Source organism: Sus scrofa, chromosome 13 (genome assembly GCF_054392235.1).
Source record: "Sus scrofa isolate SSC_HxYL_T2T_F1_AM1 chromosome 13, Sscrofa_HxYL_maternal_Yorkshire_Landrace_v2.0, whole genome shotgun sequence".
Classification (NCBI taxonomy): Eukaryota; Metazoa; Chordata; class Mammalia; order Artiodactyla; family Suidae; genus Sus; species Sus scrofa.
Window position 1 is genome coordinate 160,867,608 of NC_139395.1, and position 16,287 is coordinate 160,883,894.

General features: G+C 39.4%; 1 protein-coding gene across 1 annotated transcript in view; it reads left to right on the forward strand.

Annotated features, from left to right (window-relative positions):
• Nucleotides 1–16,287, forward strand: part of NAA50 (N-alpha-acetyltransferase 50, NatE catalytic subunit) — a 574,571-nt gene that overhangs the window by 469,411 nt on the left and 88,873 nt on the right. The gene's annotated exons all lie outside the window — the stretch shown is intronic.

Genomic DNA, 16,287 nt, shown 5'->3' on the forward strand with positions numbered 1-16,287 from the left:
ACAGAAAGACTTAGGTATTGCTCCCTATCAAAGGAGACAAAAGAAAAATCCAGAAAAAAGAAAAAGAAAAAGAAAAAAAAGGAGACAAAAGACATATGACAACTAAATGCAAGGTGTGATCTTGAATTGGACCTTGAACCAGAACACTTTTTCTTTTCGACCTTATTAGGCCAACTGGAAAACTTTGAATAGTCTGTAGATGATAGTATTTATTTAATAATAATTTACTGTTTTTTTGTTTTGGTTGTGCCCAAGGCAGGCAGAAGTTCCCCAGCCAGATCAAACCTGCACCACAGCTATAACCAGAGCCACAGCAGTGATAACTGCTATGGATCCCTAACCTGCTGAGCCACAAAGGAACTCTTCATTTCCTGTTTTTGGTCATTAGATGGTGGTTAGGTATGAGAATGTCCTTGTTTTGGGAAATGTACTGATGTATATTTATTTAGGTTTCACTGATGTATTTGTTTTACTCACTCTCAAATGACTCAGAAAAAGATTATGTGTAGAGAGAGTAAAACAAACAAAGCAAGCCTGGAAATGTTAATAATTGGAGAATATGAATAAAGGGTATATGGGAAGGCTTTGTACTATTGTAGTTTTCCTTATTTCAAATAATTAAAAACTATTATAACCAGTTAAAAATAAATAAAGGGAAACCAGCCTGCACAGCTGTATGACTTTCTGCAGTTGCACAAGTGCAAGCACAGAATGGGCAGAGATGGATATAATTGGTATTGATTTTTACCAGGTGAATATGCCCAAGCAGGAGAGGAGCAAGGAACATGAGTGTATATAGCAAGTATATGGCAATCATGATTGTCCCTGGGATCCAGGCTGGGAAGGAAGCACAGCAAGGTTATAAGAATGTGAAGAACAGGAGTTTAAGATCCAGCATTGTCACTGTTGTAGCTCTGGTCACTGCTGTGGCATGGATTCAGTCCCTGGCCTGGGAACTTCCACATGCTGTGGGCATGGCCAAAAGAATAATAAGAGTGTGAAGGACAATGAAAAATGTTAGGATTAAAAGTTTATAAATCTAGTTGGGGTTGAACAATTGCTGGTAATAACTACAATTTTTAAAGTTGTAGGTTTTATGTAAACAAAAATGTGGCATGACAAAGCTCATTATGTTACTCTTCTGACAAAATTCATAGACATTTTGATGAGCGAATTAATTTTTTACAGAAAAAAGATTGTGGGCAAGTTGCTGTTATAATGGTAAGTTCTCTGAAATAAGCATGAGAGTGGGTGGCTGATTAGAGTGGGAGATAAGATCATGGGGGAGAGGTCAAGGAAATAGGAAGGAAGCCAGGGATTGAAGATATAATCTTAGTAGCTATTGAAGTCACCAAGTGCTATAATCCGAATGTCCTCTCCCCAAATTCATGCGTTGAATCCTGTTCCCAAAGGTGATGGTAATAGGAGGTGGGGTCTTTAGGAGGTGCTTAGGTCATGAAGGTAGAGTTCTCATGAATGGAATTAGTGTTCTTTTTATTTATTTATTTATTTAATTTTGCTTTTTAGGGCCACACCCACAACATATGGAGGTTCCCAGGCTAGGGGTCCAATTGGAGCTACAGCTGCCAGCCTACATCACAGCCACAGCAACGCAGGATCTGAGCTGCATCTGTGACCTACACCACAGCTCACGGCAATGCCAGATCCTTAACCCACTGAGCAAGGCCAGAGATCAAACTGTGACCTCACGGTTCCTAGTCAGATTCGTTTCCACTGTGCCATGATGGGAACTCCAAATTAGTGTTTTCTAAAAATTAAAAAAAATTTTTTTCACTATTTTTGAAAGGTAACTTTCCATTTGCAGTTATTAAATGGAATATTCCCCATGTTGTACAATACATCCTTGAGCCTATCTTGCAATCAATAGTTTATGCCACCCACTCCCTGACCCCTATATTGTCCCTCCCCAACACTGGTAACCACTGATTTGTTCTCTACATCTGCGAGTCCACTTCTTTTTCGTCATATTCACTAGTTGGTTATACTTTTTATATTCCCCATATAAGTGACAGCATATAGTATTTGTCTTCCTTTGTCTGACTTATTTCAGTTAGCATAATGCCAAGTCCATCCATGTTGCTGCAAAAGGCAAAATTTTCTATGGCTGTCTAGTATTCCATTGTATATATACCATTGTACAAATACACCACATCTTCTTTATCCTAAGTGATGGACACTCAGGTTGTTTCCATATTTTGGCAATTGTAAATAATGCTGCTATGAACATAGGGGTGCATGTATCTTTTCATATTAGTGTTTTTTTGTTTGTTTGTTTGTTTTCGATACATACCCAGGAGTGGAATTGCTAAGTCATGGGTAGTTCTATTTTTAGTTTCTGAGAAACCTCTATACAATTTTTCATAGTAGCTGCACCAGTTTATATTCCCACCAACAACATACAAGCATTCCCTTTTTTCCACATCCTCACCAACAATTGTTATTTGTGTTCTTTTTTTTTTTTTTTTTTTTTTTTTTTTTTTTACTGTACCCATGGTGTGCAGAAGTCCCCAGGCCAGGGGTTGAACCCATGCCACAGCAGAGACCTGAGCTGTTATAGTGACAATACCAGATCCTTAACTTGTTGTGTCACAAAAGAACTACTTGTGTTCATTTTGATGATTGCCATTCTGATAGGTTTGAGGGGTTTGGAATTAGTGTTCTTATAATAAGCGATCCCACAAAGATTCCTTGTCCTTCCCACCAACTAAGGACACAGAGAGAGATGGTGTTGCCTATGAACCTAGAGGAGGACTCTCACCAAAACACAACCATACTAGCACTTTAACCTTGGGCTTCCAACCTCCAGAACTGTGAGAAATAAATTTTTCTGTCATTAACAAGCTACTGAGTCTGTGGTATTTTGTTATAGCACCCTGAAACAAACAAACAAACAAACAAAAAAGTATAAAAAGAACAGCACAGAGGAAAGCAATCATGAATGAGAAACAAAAATCTTCAATAAAAAAAAAGCGTATGTTAACAGTGAGTGGGTAGATGACTGCAATAAAGAGAGGTAGTCTGTGGCATGGTTTTCTGGCATAAAAGTCAGAGCTAGGCTTTAGGGAAGAGTGAAGGAGAAGAGCCTGGAATTAACAGTCAACAGAAAGAAAGGCAATTACTTTTTCTCTGGGCCCAGTGGAGTTCCCGTTAATATAGCTACATGACAAGTCACCCAAAACCTTATAGCTTGAAAATAACAATAAACATCATCTCTCATGGTTTCCGTGGATCAGAAATTTGAGAGCACCTTAGCTGGGCAGTTCTGGTTCCCCATCTCTTGTGAGGTCGTCCTTAGTAATTTACGAGTTCCCGTCATCAAGAGGCCTGACTGAAGCTGGATGAAGCACTTTCAAGGTGTCTCATGCAATGGCTGGTGACCTGATGCTGGCTGTGAGTTTGGGGCCTCAGTTACTCTCCACATGGGCCTTTCCAAGATGCTGCTTGGCAGTGCCTTTCCTCAGAGCATGTTGATCCAAGACACCAAGGTGAAAGCTGCAATTCCTCTTATGACCCAGCCTTGGAAATTACATAGTGTTATTAATACCACATTCTCTTGAGGTCAAGAGTCAGCTATGATTCACTCTGGAAATCAGGGGAACAAGTGGTAATTGACTTATAGTACTGAGAAAGTCAAGTCCTAAATTGGTAGTGGGGAAAAACTAAGACTAACGTCATTTATACCGAAGAATCCTCAAAAGGCATAGGAATTGGCAGCACTAAAAGAATGTGGCACTGGTGATAAAAGGGGAGAAGAAGAAAAATAGCTAAATTCAAGAGAATGAAAGTCAAAATTATTTGAGTAGCAGTTACATCCTTAGATCATCCCCTCACCGTCTCTCACCTCCAGGTTCCTAGGCAACTATATGATTTTAAGGTGTACAGTGTCAAAAAATTTACCACTCCAGGAGTTCCCATCGTGGCGCAGCAGAAATGAAACAGACTAGTATCCATGAGGATGCGGGTTCGATCCTTGGATTCACTTAGTGGTTCGGGGATCCAGCTCATGCTGTGGTGTAGGTCACAGATGCATCTTGAATCCTTCGTTGCTGTGGCTGTGGCTTAGGCTGGCAAACTGTAGCTCTGATTAGGTCCCTAGCCTGGGAACTTCCATATGCTGCAGGTGTGGCCCTAAAAAGACAAAAAAAAAAAAAAAAAAAAAAAAAATTACCACTCTATCTCAGAAAAAAGTCACTGGAGAAACTGTTCATTGAGAGACCAGTAAGGACAAAGCATGGGATTAAGCAAAACAAAAACAATGGGAAATGGAACCAGGAGAGAGATGAAGGGAACATCCAAGAAGATGCTGAAGGAGATCCCAGAACAACAGCTGGGGACAAGATACGAAAGCCAACTAGTTAGAAGGTGGCAGTGCAGCTCAAACCAATTGAGCACTGTCATTGCCATTTACCTCCTTTTAGCTGAGGACAGAACCCTCTGGAGTCTTCCTCAGATTCTTTCCTGGACTTAGTCTGTGAAGCTCCTAGCCTCTTTCCATGCTCTGCTGCTTCACTCCACAGGTTACTGCTTTGACTTCCTCCTGGGGAGTTGAAAGTAGCCAGGGGAGATTTAGAAGCAGAAAGCACAGGACCATCCGCTCTCTCTGACCATAATTTTGCTAAATGTCTATTCTCTGGTCCAGGGGCCAGAGAAACCATGATGAACACTTGCCCCCTGACCTCCCAGTAGGAGGTTCTTGTAAATGCTTGTGGAACCCAATGCCAAATCAGGACCCATAGACTCTTCAGTTTATTTTCTCCTAGAAGCTGTTATCTGACAGAGGCTATGTCACCCTTCCTTTACACAAGAAGATTGGTAAAGGAATCTTTTCTTTTCTTTTTCTTTTTTTTCTGTCTTTCTCTCATTCTAGGGCCACACCTGTGGCATATGGAGGTTCCCAGGCTAGGGGTCCAATCGGAGCTGTAGCCACCAGCCTATGCCAGGGCCACAGCAATGCAGGATCTGAGCCTCGTCTGCGACCTACACTACAGCTCACAGCAACGCTGGATCCTTAATCCACTGATCAAGGCCTGGGATTGAACTTTCGTCCTCATGGATGCTGGTTGGGTTCGTTAACCACTGAGACACAATGGGAACTCTTACGCTATTTTTTTAAATGCCCATATAAATATTATGTATTCTTTTCTTTGCATGATACATTTCATACTAAAGTTCATAAAAATAAACATTTAACAAAAGTAATTATCTTTTTATTTAAATGTTGACAGAAAGGTTTTGGTTATGATTTCAATCATTTTTCTAAGATGCAAGCGGCCCGAATGTATTTTTAGCCTGATAGGAAAGAGCCAAAAGAGAAAAAGAGGCTTAAGATAGGGAATGGGTTGATATTTCCTGGAAGGGTAGAATAAGATCCACTGGACAGAAGAACTTTAGAGCCTGGCAAAATCTGAGGATCCATGTGAAGCAAAGGCAAGTGTTGGGGTAAAAAGAGAGAAGAGCAAGCTGAGAAAGCTCCTATGTCATTTGCCAAAGGGTTTGAGTTTCTGGATTTCATTTCATTAAACCATGAATTATTTAAATCCACCATAAGCCAATTTCTGAAATGGGATGCCTTATGTTATCTAATGTAGCACAATAATCTATAGTGTTAAGTAAATAAACATACCTAAATTTGACCTGCCATCTCTCATACCCATCTCCCATTCTTTTGCTTTAATTATAACTACTAACCTCAGTTTTAGCATTACTACTTTGAGTAGAAAAATTTGGGTTTCACAAATGTACAAGTAATATTCTCTAATAGACTACTGATAGTGTAATTAAATTCAGAAATCCTCAAATATACTGAGACATTGTTTTCCTTTTTATAATACTATTCCTGGAAATTGGACATATTTAGAAAGTATATTATCCATTTTATTGACTCTAACAGGGCACAGGAGTACTATTTTTTAAAAATCTCAAGCGAGATCAACAATTTAGCAATGAATTATAACAACTCATGAATGAGTCTTAATTCTGCCTACACAAGATAAGAATAGAAATTGTGTTCATGGTGGAAGTACCCTGTTGGCTCAGTGAGTTAAGGATCTGGCATTGTTACTGCTGTGGTACAGGTCTGATCCCTGATCCTGGAACTTCCACATGCCATGGGTGTGGCAAAAAGAAAAGAAAGAAATTATGCTCATGGTTAGAGCCCAATGCTAAATGTATATAAACTGTAAAGTATGTAATATTTGTTGCATAGCTATCTTTGTTAGGAACAGAGAGGAGAATCCTAATATCAGTGAGTATTTTACCTTGGACCACACAACGGTGCATTTAAAATAAGACCAACATCAGGAAAACAGCAGTTACATGTGATTCAGATCCTAGAACAGAAAGTCATGGGAGAAAAACATGTGGACTTGAATTCTCAATTCTCTCAAAAGTAAGGCTGTAATTCCAAGGACTTCCTTCAGTGAAAACTTCTCAGAACAACAGCCCTAACCATATTCAGCACGGCTGGAAAAAAATCATCGTTATTTCTACTCAGTGAGAATTTCTGTGAAAAGGAAATGGTAGAGAAGAAAGAAATGGAAAGTAATGTGTTTGGTTCTGTTCTGCTGAAGCTGAGCCTGAGAATTCTTATACAAGTGACTCGCTGCAGTGCTGCTCAGGGGAAACTTATAAGGGTAGCAGGACAGGAGGGGTGAAGAAGTAGACAATAGAGGCGCAGCTGAAGTTTATCCTCAGTCTCATTCCACAGGAAGCTCTAGGGCGTGAATGTTATCACAAACTGTGTCACCTTGAGGCCAGAGGCTTGGTCTTTGGTACCTTCATACTGGCTTGGGACCACAAGGTGTAGGATGGGGTGGGGGGGCATAGACACAGGGTGCTTAAACTTCCAGGCATTGCCACATGCGACAGTGCCTATTGGCAGAGGGCAAGTTTCAGTACAGAGGTGCTGCTGTGCATCTTAGCAGCAAACACTCAGTTGGAGGATGTGAACTGTCCTGGTTACCTTGGGCAGTTCACCAGCAGGGTCAACTATGGGTGATATTTTTATTTGTGTTCTTTTCCCTTTTTTTCCCAACACCTCACCATTTACTTCAGTTGCATATTTTAACTCCAGAACATTTTGGGTAGTACCCATTAATATATTAAAAATAAAATTGGGTTCTAGGAGTTCCCTGGTGGCCTGTCTATTAAGGATCTGATGTGTCACAGCTGTGGCATGCTGCAGCAATGCCAGGTCCTTAACCCAGAGCACCAAAAGGCAACTTGTTGCAAGTCCTTTTCTTTTCTTTTTAATAGAAAATTCCCATCTAATGTAGAAGGAATAATGAAATTGGATATCACGTATATGAAATAATGAATCTAGATGTATCCCCTCCAGTGCAGGAGCTACTCCTCACAATTTGCCAAATTTAGATTAGTTAAAATGGAAATTCAATTGCTTAGTCACACTACCACACCAAGTCTTCGATTGGCTGTAGTGGCTATCACATTAACAGCATGGATTTAGAACGTTTCCATCACTATTGGGCAGCCCTAATCAAGACAATGTTTGTCAATAGCTGCTAAAACCACTAGGTGTTAAAGTAAATCAGATGTTAAAGTAAATGGATTGGCTGACACCATCTCAACCTACCATCAGTTTTAATACACACACACACACACACACACACATTCATTGTGACAAATTTCAAGGGCCTTCATGAATTTCTAGAATGTCCTTGAAGATGATGCTCAGCATCATCATTGAGCTTTTCGCTTTGTGAAACCCTGATATTTGACTTGGTTCATGGCTACTTGGAATAAAGGCTATCTCTCCCCATTGCTTTGCAGATAGGTGTGGCCTTGTGACAACCCCCTGGCTTATTTTATGTTAATAGAAATATCCTACAAGGGAAGGACATATTCTTCTTGTTCCTGATGGTTGGAATATCTTACATAGGCTTAAATGGTAGGAGCTGGATCAGCTGTGTTGGATGAAAGGCATGTGTTGAGGATGGAGAACAAATCTGAGTAGCTGAAGCTCACGACCTGCCCCTCCAGTACTGGAATGCTTACAGTTATGTGAAAGAAGTAAATAGCAACCTTACTTTAACCACTGTGTTTTGGATTTCTGTCATTCAAGCTGAATCTAATCCAAACTAAAAACAGATATTTTTATCATTCCTATTTTATAGATGGGAAAATAGAGGTTAACACGATTGCCCAAAATCATACAGCTAGTAAGTAACAAATTTGGAATTTGAAATTGGACCATCTAATTTAAGAACTTATGCTCTTGCTAACCATATTTTATCCCTGCTACTAGATAAAAAGGAAAGAGACAACAGGAACAGGAGCAATTGATTTTTTTTCTTTTTTTTTTTTTTTTTTTTTTGTCTTTTTAGGGCTGCTCCTGTGGCATATGGAAGCTCCCAGGCTAGTGGTCGAATCAGAGCTGCAGCTGTCAGCACAGCCACAGCCACAGCCACAGCAGCTCAGGATCCAAGGCTCATCTGAGACCTACACTGCAGTTCATGGCAAAACTGGATCCTTAACCCACTGAGTGAGGCCAGGGATTGAACTCTGGTCCTCATGGATCCTAGTCAGGTTTGTTACCACTGAGCCATGATGCGAACTCAAGGAGCAATTGATATTTTAAGTGTGAGATAATTGTTGGAGCAAAGTTCTCAGATGATGGGGACAGTAATGAGAACGGCTTATGTTTTAAAGCTTAGAAAGAAATTACATTTATGTGCATTTTAAAAACATTATGTAATTCAGGAATTCCTTTTCTCTCTCTTTTTTTGTCTTTTTGTCTTTTCTAGGGCTGCACCCACAGCATATGGAGGTTTTCAGGCTAGGGGTCCAATCGGAGCTGTAGCTGCTGGCCTAGGCTGGAGCCACAGCAACACGGGATCTGAGCTGTGTCTGCAAGCCACATCACAGCTCACGGCAACGCTGGATCTTTCACCCATGGAGCTAGACCAGGAATCAAACCTGCAACCTCATGGTTCCTAGTCGGATTCGTTAACCACTGCGTCACAATGGGAACTCCTGTTTCTATCGTGTTTATGGAGTAAGTTATTTTAATGAAGTATAATTTTGAGATCTTCACTTCATAACATTTAAGTGGATATTGCTTATACTTCAACCCAATTTGCTGTAAATTCAAGGTTTGTGTTTCCCCTTCTGCTCCCTATATAGATTCCATAGCCTGTGTTTCTGTTTACAAAGTTTCTAGGGATTAGTTTGATTTTCTCATGAAAATACATTTTGAGGATATCATATAGGTGACACTTGCTATGACAAAAGCCTTTTGTTTTTAATGGGCAAAGAATTGTAACTTATAATCTAATGAATAGATACTTCAAATAAGTTAGTCACTGAATTTGGGGTAAAATACAGCCAATGTGGCACACACAAAATTCCCTTTGTTAAGCCCAAAATATACCTCAAAGATATAAGGCAGCCAAAGAAGTACATTGTGTAATTTTTTACTTGAACAACTCTATAAATATCAGAGATTTATTTAATTCTGTTTATCACAAAAACTGTTTACCTGGCAGTAGTTTAACCAAAGTAATACCAATAGGTGCTACTACAGGAAAGAAATGTGTTTGAAATTGTTCTTGTCGGTTTATCCTATTTAATTTAATTTTTTTTTTTTGGGTCTTTTTGCTATTTCTTCGGGCTGCTCCCGCGGCATATGGAGGTTCCCAGGCTAGGGGTCCAATCGGAGCTGTAGCCACTGGCCTATGCCAGAGCCACAGCAACGCAGGATCCAAGCCGCGTCTGCAACCTACACCACAGCTCACGGCAATGCCAGATCCTTAACCCACTGAGCGAGGCCAGGGATCGAACCCGCAACCTCACGGTTCCTAGTCGGATTCGTTAACCACTGCGCCACGACAGGAACTCCCCTATTTAATTTTTAATTGTAATTTTGGGGTGGGTAATAGTCACATATTCAAATGTGAAGAAATGTTTTATTATTTTTGAATTAGTCACTTCCTGAAGAGTTTTGAATTTGATGATGAATTTCTATATGGAATCAGGCCAACATTGGTCCTTTCAAAAGTATTCAGTAACCACTTATGTTTTAACAAACACCTAGTGGTCTGGCTTTTCACTTACAAGCAGGGTTGCTAAAATTTCTGGTTTGAAGACTACCTTGCCACATCTTATTGCCTATACTTTTCTGTACTTAATATTCTTTCTTTAAAAACGACTCACTTAAAAAAAAAATTTTACGGAGTTCCCGTCGTGGCGCAGTGGTTAACGAATCCGACTAGGAACCGTGAGGTTTCGGGTTTGATCCCTGCTCTTGCTCAGTGGGTTAACGATCCGGCGTTGCCATGAGCTGTGGTGTAGGTTGCAGATGTGGCTCGGATCCCGCATTGCTGTGGCTCTGGTGTAGGCTGGCAGCTACAGCTCCGATTCGACCCCTACCTGGGAACCTCCATATGCCATGGGAGTTGCCCAAGAAATGGCAAAAAGACAAAAAAAAAAAATTTTTTTTTTACTAGGGGAGTCCCTGTTGTGGTGCAGCAGAAGTGAATCCGACTATTATCCATGAGGATGCAGGTTCAATCCCTGGCCTCACTCAATGGGTCAGGGATCTGGAGTTGTTGTAGCTGTGGCATAGGCTGGCAGCTGTAGCTCTGATTCGACCCTAGCCTGGGCAGGAACTTTTATATGCCGCAGATGCAGCCCTAAAAAGCAAAGAAAAAAAAAAATACTAGGTTGGCCTCCTCCCTAAGCAAATCCATGAAATCTTGGATATGAAGTATATCTTTGCCCCTGTACATTAAAACATATAGTTTTCACCTGTCTCTCTCCAAAAACTATCATGGACACAGAGCTATGCTCTGCAGATCCTCCTTCAAGAAAAGACTTGTTGCCCAGCTGCCAGAAGTATGGTTAGCAAACAGCCTCCAGCCATCAGATCCTCGTAGGCCAGGTCTGCAGATGCCATCTCACCCGAGATCATGTCCTCACAAGGCAGCCTGAATCTGGATTCTGAGAAAGAGGGGTTGGGGTATTAAGGACTGGCCACGTGTAATGCCATGCCAACTCTGATTGGCAGTACTTGCTCCAGAGCTTCCCCACTGGAGTGGCTAAGACTTTACCAAATCTGCTTTGTATTTTGATTTCCTCTATGCCCAACCCTGCTTCACCACCTTCCTTTCTTAAGTGTTCATTCCAAATGAGGAACTTGTACCCTCATCTCTATCTCAGCAACCATTTTCAAAGAACCCAACCTGCAATACCATGCTTGAGGAAATACTGTCCTGAACTGTTTCTTTAGGACAAGCGTCAAAAGGTCTTGATAAAGACTAAAGAAATAAAGCATACAATTAAAAAATAAAGGTGAGGAATACGATTTTATATGTTTGAAAGTAACTTGGCTATTATACAAGGTGTCCATAACTGTTAGTGCAATTTTGTCATCTAGTAAATGCTAGTTGAGTATTAGTACCTTAAGAGCTATTCAGATGATGGCTGAAATTCGAATTAAAAAATTATCTTTATTTTGGCTATCCCACAGCACATGGAGTTCCCAGACCAAGGATCAGATCCAAGCTGAAGGTGTGAACTTGCTGCAGCTGGCAATGCCGGATATTTAACCCACTGTGCCAGGCTGGGGATCCAACACTGGGCAAATCAGTTAAACTCTCTGGATTTCAATCCTTCTGTATTATGAGAGAGTTGGACTATTTGGTCAAAATCTCCATTAATCCAAGAAGCTGCTTTACTTTCAGGAGCTTTAAATCCCATATCTGCCTATTTATAACTGTAATTGGTGTGTGTACTATCTGCTCTTTAAACATGTTTTTCTTTTTGAAGAGATTCTCTTTTAAATTGAGATTCTTTTTTCAAAGAGTGTTCTGATCTTTTCACAGGGTGCTTCTTTATGTTGCAGAACAATGCCTCTTCAGTTACGGATTGAATGATCTTTTTTTTTTCTTGGGTTCTTAAGAGGCCTGAAGCAGTTGCTAGGAGTGCCCCACCCCAATCTCCTTGGTCATGACTACCATTTAAGTGTCCACCAGCTAACCTCCTAATTGCTGGCACCTAGTCTCTTTGCAGAGGGTTTTCTGTGGCCACCAGCGCCTGGTCTATTTACATGCACTGACTCACCTTGTCTTTGTGGAAACAGCCTTCCGTGGCTAATTGACAGGAGCTGGCTGTCAGTCAGTGACTACTGAAAGTACTCTAATTCCCTTGCACCCCAGGTGGGATAACTGAGGTGCATATTTTTCAGTTGCTCCCACACCTCCCCATTAGGGTTGTGCTCCAAAATACTGACTTGCTTGGTAAGAACACTTAAGGGTTTCCTTCAATTCTGTCTCAATTCTCTATTCCTATACTGGTGCCTTCCTAGGATCACATCCCAGATAAACTGACTGCACTCAAATGTGTCTCAGTGTCAACTTCTGGGAGGATTCAAACTAAAAGGGAGTCCTTAAAACAACTTCAGTGGCATTTTATCATAACCCACCTGGGAAAACTAGTTTCCTTCTTCATGCTTATAATTGCAGCAATATATTAAGGCTGACAACCTATTATGAACATAGGGGTGCATATATCTTTTTTGGTGAGTTTTGTCCAGATATATGCCTAGCAGTGGAATTGCTGGATCATACAGTAGTTCTGTATTTAATTTTCTGAGGTACTTCCATACTGTTTTCCATAGTGGTTGTACCAGTTTACATTCCCACCAACAATGGAGGAGAGTGCCTTTTTCCCCACACCCTCTCCAGCATGTTATTTGTTGACTTGTTAATGATGGCCATTCTGAGTGGTTTGAGGTGGTACCTCACTGTAGTTTTGATTTGCATTTCTCTAATGCTTAGTGATATTGAGGCATTTTTTCATATGCCTGTTGACCATCTGTGTCTCTTTTTTGGAGAAATGTCTATTTAGGTCTTCTGCCCATTTTTCAATTGGGTTGTTTGGGTTTTTTTTGTTGTTAAGTTGCATGAGTTGTTTGTATACTTTAGAGATTAGGCTCTTGTCTGTTGCATCATTGGCAAAATTTTCTCCCATTCTGTGTGTTGTCCTTTCATTTTTTTAATGGTTTCCTTTGCTGTGCAAAAGGTTTGATTTGATTAGGTCCCATTGGATTAAAGATATATGCACCTCTATGTTCACAGCAGCACATTATTCACAATAGCCAAGACATGGAAACAACCTAAATGACATTCATCGATAGATGAATGGATTAAGACGATGTGGTACATATATACAATGGAATATTACTCATCTATAAAAAAAGACAAACTAATGCCATTTGCAGCATCATGGATGGGACTAGAGACTCTCACACTAAGTGAAGTAAGCCAGGAAGAAAAAGACAAGTACCATATGATATTGCTTATTTGTGGAATTTAAAATACGGAACAGATGATACTACCTGAAAAAAAAACCAGAAACAGATCATGGCCAAGGAGAGCAGACTTGGAGGTCCCAGGGGTAAAGGGGAGGGAGTGGGATGGATGGGCATTCTGGCTGTTTTTTTGGATGAAAAATGTTACATTTGGAATGGATGGGCAATGGGACCCTACTGTACAGCACAGGAAATTGTGTATGATTGGGTCACTTTGCTGTACAAGAGAACTTGAAGAAACATTGTAAATCAACTATACTTTAATAATAATAATAATATAAATAAATAAACAAACCTAACAACATGAAGATTTTTGATAATATTGTATTATTACCAAAAAAGACTAATCACCAAAACATTCTATAATGAATAAGCTTTCCCTGGAATATTAAGGTATTTCTCTACATAAACTTGGCACTTGATAATAATGTGGAGTTGTTCATTTCATACTGCTTCTTACTCCCTTAGAAACTGTTAAAAATACCTTTCAGGAAATAAAACTCTCGTGAACATGGAGTTGCTACACTGGATCTTAAATAATCTGGCCTGCAAAGTCATGAATTACAAAGCTTTAGTTCATTCACCAAAAAGAGACATGAGTACCCTGATTTCCTTTCATTTATAAGTGTATATTTAGAAACCATTCACTTTTTCAATCTAAAGTAATAGTCAGAATGCTATGGGATTCCATGTACTACATTTCCAAACCATAGTGGGAACTGTTATAGGACTTTTTGCAGTCTATAGTGAGGGCCCCACTTTCATGATCTTAAGTACCAACCTATAAAGGAGAGAAATGAAAAACTTTAAAGTTCATACTGAAAACAAGTCAAAATACCTTAAGCAGATCTTGCCACACCCACAAAAAAGAAAAAAATGTTAATTTAAATCCACTTTTTATTCTTTTTCATAGATTTTAACAATTATACACAACTTTTAACATAAAGATAGTGAAACTTCAAGGATAAGGAGGCTCTATATATATATATATACATACATATATATATATATATATATAAAACCTTTTCTATTCATCAGGATGGAAGGAAATTTCCAAAGGGTACAATGTGTGAGATTTAACACTGGAAAAATACATATGAAACTTTTTTAACTGGCTCTACTTAGGACCAGGCAAAGCACAATAACTATATAGAACTGAATCATCTTTTAAAGAGACTGTTGTAACTTTAACACATTCTTACTAAAGAAATATATGATCAGTGATCAATCTGAAGTTCTACAACATATACGTGAAGGGACACTTACAACGAATATCTGAGCAAAGTTTCTCTAGCAGCTTCACACCCATATGTCAACATTCTTAAAAAGGAGTAAAGAATATACATTGCAAATCTGGAACAACAAAAAACAAACTTGGTCAAACTTTTTTCATCATATCATTCATTACTATCACAATCCTAGTTTGCTGGTAGCTTGAAGGTAGGAATTGAAGCTTTTTGAAATTCTTTTAATTTCCACTGGTCTCAGGGGCCTTTGGGCAGGAGGCCACATTGGAAGCAAACTGACTAAGCAGCACCATTAAGTTCACATCTCAACAAATCACTGATGATAATTTTTATCTTCCAACATTCTGAAAGGTTTTTTTTAAAAAAAAGTGCATGGAAGAATACCTATCCTGAATAGCAGGCCACTGTAAGAACATGCAATCTGCAAGGATTTACAGAAACACAGCTGAATTCTCTGCAGACTGCCTCTTTCCTTAATAGACCAAAAGAAATACATTACCTAAAAATTTAAATAACAACATGCTGAAGCATAAAATAAATATTTTATTTAGGCCATTACATTTGGGTATTTGAGATTGTTAGACATATTCATATACCCTTTCCTCTTCCCAGCACAACTGGAGAGAGAGAGTTAATGGGAAAATGATGCTCTCGGAGCTGTTCTGCAGTGTGTTTTATCATACAAACAGAGAAGCTAGTATTTGAAAACATAAAAGACAGGAAGAAACAATCTTTTTTTCTTTCCACATGACCCAGATTCTGTTATCAGCAGATACAATTAATTTCATTCCCATGAAACAGAATGGAAACTGTTATGCTGCTGTGGCTACAGATATTCTGGGAAATTTTTTGAGCCAGTGAGTCAAAAACCATGTAAAAGAATGTAGTATTTTCTACAATCAGTAAACTGGTCATTCAAAAACTCAGGAAGCAAACAAACACATGTCATTATCTTGAAAAAACATAAAGCCACTCTGGCCCCAAGAATCACTATAGCCCAGCTGGTCCTTAAAGGTGCAAACAGCCTTTAACCACTACTAATTATCTTCTCTGTGGCATGTGACTGCCTATCACACCGCCATGATTCTCAGAAGCTTAGGCTTCTAAGATGTTTGAGGAAAAAGGGTGCGATGTGGATCAAGTTCCCGGTGATTGTTTTCAATGTAGTTTTAAAAAGAATTTCCTAGTAATGCAGTAGAATAGTCCTTGATACTGATTTTTTTCCTAGAGAAATAAAATAGGCTTAACAAGATGATGTTAGTCTAAGTTTGACCACCTGGCTCCTTTTTGGAGGGTACTGATAGATCTACTGTGATGAGCCCCATAAATGCCTGTTTTAGAAACAGTATAGTTCTCAACAGTTTCCCATAAATAACCTTTGATTGAAACTGGGGGAAGCAATGCATAATTGGAACATCGATCATTTATGTTTTTTTAAAAGTAATTATTTCCTGAAAAGTAGTTACTTAGCAAAATGCCAAGCCACAAATAACCTTACCACCTAGATACTGGGTCAGTTCACAAAGTACCTGTCAAAATATATAGAAGTCTGGCTTTCCATTCTAAATCCATTGCTAGGAGAATACATGCAGTAGTCCTGTTTACAATTTAATGGTGATGAGGAAAGGGCCAACCCAGAACAAGGAGAGACGTCACCCTACAGACAAATTTACAGTAGTGTAGCCACTGAAT